Below are 6,998 nucleotides of genomic sequence, written 5' to 3'. Positions count from 1 at the left end.
CCCCCCCATCATTCTTGATGGGCAATTGGCTAGTTGGTTCATAAAGGAGTGTGGGAGCATACCTCCCACACTCCAGGAAGGTCCCAAACAGGGACCGGCAGGGAGCAAATTGCCACACCCTATGAAAAAACCATTGGCCAGGGAAGGGCCATGAGAGCTGCTTACCAGCAGGAGGATGCCTCAGTGGTGTCAGACGAGTGGCAGACAACTCCCAAACTGCCCCCGGCACATGTTAAAAGTGTGTGTGGGCTGTGTGTGTGTCAGGGATGGGGAGGGGAAAGGCAGTCAGCTGCTTCTAGTTTAGCCAGAAGTGGCAAGCGGGCTTTAAAAGAGAACCAGCAAACAGCTAGAGGCAGGCAAGCTGGGGAAGATTGGCTCGGGCAGCAGGGAAGACCAGTGAAGGCAGCTGACTCTGCACACCAGGGGAGACCTGCAGCAGAGCAGGGAAGCCAGGGAAGACTGGCTTGGGCAACAGTGTCTGCAAGCCGGGGAAGAGTGACATCAAGGTAAGCAACCTGGAAAAGACTGGCACAAGCTCAGGAGCCAAGAAGACGAAAGTAGCTGGCCAAGGGGCCAGGATTAGCTCACCATAGCTGGTCTACCACAGAGAGGAGATAGACGCCAGGCAGTCTAAGCCCAGTCAGTTGGAGAAGGGACTGGCCAATGGGACCCAGGAGCAAGATCCAGACAAAGCATTCCTGGATAGGCACGTCAAGCAACAGAGTTACATTACTCAAACTGTGTGTTCATTAATAACACATAATTCCATAATGAATTATGATAAGACTTTATTAAGTTAATTTGAGGGACTATAAAGACTGACACAAAATTGATTACAAAAATAAGAACTTTGAGTTACTTCTGAGATAATATCTTGTTAGTGAAAAGGTCCAGGTGAAAGAGGAAGAAGGAGCCCCGAGGAAACAGCCAGTAGTCTTGCCTGATGAGTCCAAGTGGTAGAAGCCTCCCAGTCTAAAGAAATAAAATCTAAGTCATAGCAAGCAAGAACAGAGGCCCAATATTCAGAAACAGATATTAAAAATCCATACTGATCGTTGAACAAAACCCCAGAGGGTAAGGACTAAATCCAGTGTACCTCGTGGTATGTCATCAAGTGAGCACCAGTTACAAGGAGCTTAACTCTTTCTCCTATCTTAAATGAAAGGCAGGGATTATGCTCACTAGCTTCTTTGGTGTTTTCCCAACCCACAACTTCACTATTGGTAACACTAGTTCCATCCCACTAATGTTAACAATTGTGGGAGCACTGGTGCAGAAAAGGCACCTCTGGCCACCATTATTATAACCATTGTGCCATCTAAAACTGCTTCTAGCTGGATAAGAAATGTATACAGTTATGGTCCATGCTGGGAGGTTTGTTTACATTAGCACTTCCAGCATTACACCAGTAGAGTTTAACCAGTAGTAATGATGGTAGACAATTTTGACATAAAAGTCTACTGTACACACAGCCCATTATACATGAGGAAAAACATTGGTTCCTTGTTTCATATGGGAGTAAATTCATAAGGAAGCCCATAAAAAAAAAAGCACAGGTATGTTAGCACCTTATAGCAGACCCAGTGCACGTGTGCTCAGTGAACCTTCTCTGTTTTAGACTAATGGCTTAGATCAGTGATTCTCAACCAGGGTGTCACAGCATCCCAGGTTGCCATGGGATCAGTCTAAGGGATTTGTGAGATGCTCCACAGTTTTAACACTGCTAGGTGTGCAAACACCTACACATGATTCACAAATTAAGAACAGTAGGAATCCACAGTGTCAACAACATTTTGACCTGTTGTGGTCGTCTTAGTTCTTTGCAACAGAAGAATTGTTCCATTCTTTTTGTTTAGTCAAAAATGAAAGAAAGCTAAAAGCTGACATTTTCTGAGGGATGTCTCGAGCCTAATGAGGACTGCCATAAGTCTAAAAAGTTGAGAACCACTATTTCAGACCTTAGATGACTGGCTGGAAGAGTGGGGAGGGGGCAAAGAACCTTGGACCTGCTTGAGAACTGCACCTTGCAGGTCCAGCAGATGTTAGGGGCAGAGTCTCTGAAGAAAATAAAAGGACAGTGTGCTTGGCATGCAGGACAGACACGTCGAGGGACTTGAGAAGAGTGGGGCCTAGAAGAACTGAGGAGAGCTGCCCAATGAGCAATCGCCCAGAAGAGCCTCTGAAGACTCTGCCCAGGGATTCAGATGGCGGGAGGCTCCAGCAGTGCATGACCTGGTGCATGGAGTCTCGGCCCTGGGAGCAGTTCAAGACTGCTCAGGCCAACTTGCAGTGCACGACTGGGAGTGGTTCGAGACTTCTTAGGCCACCTTGTGGTACATGGAGCTTCAGCCCTTGGGAGCCACTTAGGGGGTTTGGGCTTGTGATCCCAGCATGAGGCCAAGTAGCTGAGGCTCGTAGCATGGCTCAGCAGAGCTAAAAGAGCCCCCACCCCCACCCCCCTTGTGCCCAGAGCGGAGCATGGGGGCAGCAGGAAAGCCCCAGGTGCAAGGCTGGCAGGGGATCCAGGATCGCAGCCCAGCCATAGCATAAAGAGATGTCTGTGCCCAAAGTGGGGCACAAAGCTGTGGGGAAACCCCAGCACAAGGCCGGGAAACAGAGGAGGTGGCGTGGCATGGCCTGGGTGCTTGGGGTGGGACACCAGGCCATAAGATGAGCCCCAACTGCCCTGGAGAGGGGAACATGAGTTGCTGGGGAAAGCAGGTCCCACAGGGGAGGTGATTTCTGGGGGAAGAGGACCCCACTGGGAAGCCAGCGAATAAAAGCCCCAGTCCCAGCATTGGCCCAGGAAGCACAGCACTGGGCCCCTATTGTTGCTATCAAGAGTTTTGCTAGGGCCTGTGATCTCTGGAGAAGGGGACCCTAGCTTCCAATGTGTCTATGCTTCCAGAATAGGGTTGGTATGTGCCTAATGTTTTCAAGGTTGCTTTGTATATTGGCTATACTATTTCTAACCAAATTTTTGATTATGTTTTACCCTTCCACTGCCATATTCTATTCATTGTCCCATTGGATTCCTGGTTATTCACTTGCTGTGTTAATTTACCTGTGCTTACCTATTTCAGGATCCATCACTCCTCTGTCCCTGGGGTGACTAGAGGACTCACCATGCTTGTTGCTTATAGGGTTCCCCTATTGGGTTTGGTGCTGAGGGTGACACCCCAGTGGAAGGTCAGTTCCCAGACCACCAATTATTTTGGAGTATTGTTTATTGTCTATAATTTGTGAATATTTATTCTCATGTTTCAGATGTATTTTATATATTTATATTCTGAATCAATAAATTGTATATAGTTAAGTAACATTTGCCTGCCCTGGTTCTATAGAGGATAGAAGGATTTGAACCCAAGTGACAACCTCCTCTCACCGCACTATTGCCTGTCTACCTATTCCATCATTGGGTGTACCCAGGTTACAACCAAAAGAAAAAAAAGAACAAAGGGTATCATATTCCTGGAATTAAGGAGATGAACAGGAAGTCTCAGTTGGTAGAGGACCTGGATCAGGAGTGAAAAAGTAAACAGGAAAGATGAATAAAGGAGGATGAACCCTTCAGACTATTACCAAGAGCAGCAAAGACTACATTCAGACAGCACTTTAGGAGGCAAGCAGTTCTTGAAGGCAAGAATGGAATGTGCAAAGGCCATGTCCTTTTGCTGGATGATGGAGAATACATGGAGGATTAATGCTGGTTATTTCCCTGGGAACAGTGTCTGGGTACAGTGAGGTATTGCCTAGCCTAGACACTCCAACCCTAACTCCAGGATCTTCTCTTCCATGAGATTCACCCCCTGGAATGTCTCTCTTCCAAGCTTCATATCTCACACAGCTTAAACTTCAACATTAATGCCCAGCTTCCAGAAAGATGGTAAAAGTTCCAAATATTGTAATGTCCTTCCCACACAACCAGTTATTTTTACCAATGTACAAAGGAAGTTTTTGTGTTTTTTGTAGCAGTACCTTGGGCCCTGAAAGACAGTATGATATATTGAATAGTTTTGGCTCAGGTTTGTTTTGTGCTCTGGCTGATGTTTTCAGTTGTGATGGTTTTTAAGGGTTTTTTCCATCAATGCTGCATGTTGGTGTTCTTATTTTTAAGATCATGTTTTCAGCATAGTGTCAATTAATAGTTACATTGATTTCACTAACTTCATGCAACTATGCCAATTCATGCCAGCTGAGGATCCAGACCTTAATGCTGAATGTTTGCTATGTTATTTTGTTCTATGATCAATATACATGTGTTCAGTGTATTCTTCTGTTCCCCACCTCCAAAACCAATAAACACCACAGAAGCAATTGTAGCTAGTTCTCTCTGAGACTAGCATCAACATCACTGATCATACTGAGTCATTCTCCTGACTCACAGAAATAAGTATTAGGAAAAGTAAATATATCCCCCTAGCCCTTCTCTTTCATCTGTGCAGGGTAATTGTTTTCACTGGGACAATAAATTGTCTCTTACTAATGTTGCTTCAAAGTACTTTGGATAAGAAAACAGATAGTTCAGTTAAGCTTAAGGTTCCTTTAGCAAATGTTAGCATTTTGACCCCCCTGGTAGCTGCTCAAGAATGTTTTGAAACATTTAAAAATCATTATAGCTCATAGTTCCCATTCTGGTTTTCCTTCAAGGAGAGGTGTCAGAAGAAATCACAATTATGCCTCTATTTTAATCAAGAGTTAAGCATTCCAATTATAAGTCTGCACTATGAGACAACTAAGTAAGTGAACTGTTTTGTTTTGTTAGAGAGGCAAGGATTTCTTTGTGTGATATCTTTTATTGGACCAGCTGTTGGTATAGGATTAGACAAGCTTTCAAATGCAAGCTAATTGCAGCCCCAAATTGTAATGCCTGTTTGTAAGATATTTAGGATATGAAAAAAAAAATTGTATTTTGAGTTTAAATTATAAGTATAAATAATTGCATATTTTGCATGCAAAGTAACATTTAGAATTCTGGCTGCAACTTACTAACAATGCATAGCGTGTTCTTCAGGATCACAGACTGGGGATCGGTGTCATGTCTACATCAGTATCTGTGGGCTCCCACAGACATGTGGGGAGCCTGCTCCAACACACTGGAAATCCAGCATGTTGGAGCAGACTCGATTAATTGAATCTGCTGGAGCATGGAAATTGACATGCTCTGGCAACTTCCCGCATCAAGTGTATCAGCGTCCCTGGGCTGAAAAAATGGTAGCGGGGCGCTTTGAACTAAACCACATCCGATGAGCTGTAGTTCAAAGTGCGCTGCCACAATTTTTCAGCATGGGGATGCTGATACACGTGATGCATAGGTGCTTTTCATTAGTATGGCTCACTAATTAAACCACCCAGTGTCACCTCCCAGACCACATGTAAAAATGCCCTATATATCTGTATCTAGAAGTATGATGTAGCTATATGGCAATTACATAATATGAAATTCTGTTGTGGGTAACTCTTAATTCACACACTTGTTATTTTTTAATTCAACCCTAATTGTTATTAATTAGCCCAAAGTAAGGCACTGAAGCATAAATTGAAATAATTTGCTTTTATGAAAGTAGCGAAAATCTAACCCTAAATAACAGAGGCAGAACATAGGTACTTAATATGTAGGGACCACGGTAATTCATGCACCAGTGAGGGGAAAAGCAGATGTCCTGCAGGCTCACCAGAGCCAACTTGCAGCATTTTTCAGGGAAGGCTTTCCCATGCTGCTTATTGGCCTGCCATGGGGCTGATTACCATTGAACAGCAGCACACAAGCTGTTCTTCAGCTATCTGAAGAAAGTAAAACTTACCACTTATTAAAAAAAAACTTCTAAGTAAAGCTTACCACTTAGAATTCTTAATGAAACCATAATAAATAAATTTAGAATAACAGAAAATGAGGTTTGGAAGGGACATCAGGAGGTCATCTAATCCAACTCCCTGCTCAAAGCAGGATCAACCCAAATATATCATCCTAGCCAAGGCTTTGCTTAGCTGGCTGGATGTGGGGTGAATAGGGTGAAACTTGGAGGGATGGAGTTCCACTTTTCTGAGTGCCTGCCCCCATAGCCAGATGTTGGGTAGGGGTTTTCCCTGGCCTGGCACAGGGCCTCCCTAGCCCTGGTTTGCTTTCCTGCTGTGCAGGAGAGGAGGGGAATTTTTTCCTCTCCTTCTGTGCACAGTGGGGCTCAGGAGACTCTGCACTTGGCCTGGGAAACTCCTGCCCTGCATCTGGCTGTGGGGCAGGCACCTGGCACAGCCCCCATGGCTGGGCATGGGGTGCAGGGTGCCCCCACTGCAGGGGCTTCCCCACTACCTAGCACACCTCTCCCAAGCCCCCATGCTGTTTCCAGGGCTCTGCTGCCTTCTTCTCAGTTCTTCAGGTAAGTTTTTTTTTCTTTAATATACTTTTTTCATGCCCTCCCTCTCTACCATGGCTTTAGGCCATTTCCAGCCAAACTGAAGTTTTCTGGGGCTTCAGGGGAAATGTTAAATTTTGGACTTTCCCCTGAAATCCCCTGAAACTGAAATTACATCAGTCCCTACTAATAGGTCACAAAGAATTATTCAAACTCACCCTACTTAATGGCTGCAAAACTTTCTTTATCTCCTGAATTCACTAGATTTCTCCCTGTTTTGATCCAGAAAGATTCCTAGATGCTTAGATTTGGGCAACTGAGCATGCTCAGAAGTGATGTAGCTCTCTCGTGCCTAAGATCCATTACAATACAAATGAGCATTGGGAGGTATCAAAAATTGAATGAACTACTCAGGTCCTTAGGCAAAGTCAGAGCTTACCTTGTGACCATTAGTGAAAGCTGAGTGCCACTACATCTGAAATTAATTCGAGGCAATAAAACTACACTGAAATTTATTGCTCCCAGTTGCAGCATTTACACATGCGCACTGGACCACAGCAAAGTGAGCTGGGTTGGCGCAGCCCTGGCTGACAAGGGGCCCCAGGGGACAGCCTGCCAGCCTGGGGCTGCTCTGACCCAGCTCAC

Source organism: Crocodylus porosus, unplaced genomic scaffold (assembly GCF_001723895.1).
Source record: "Crocodylus porosus isolate Cpor-Errol unplaced genomic scaffold, CroPor_comp1, whole genome shotgun sequence".
Taxonomy (NCBI): domain Eukaryota; kingdom Metazoa; phylum Chordata; order Crocodylia; family Crocodylidae; genus Crocodylus; species Crocodylus porosus.
Note: the sequence above shows the minus strand (reverse complement) of the source record.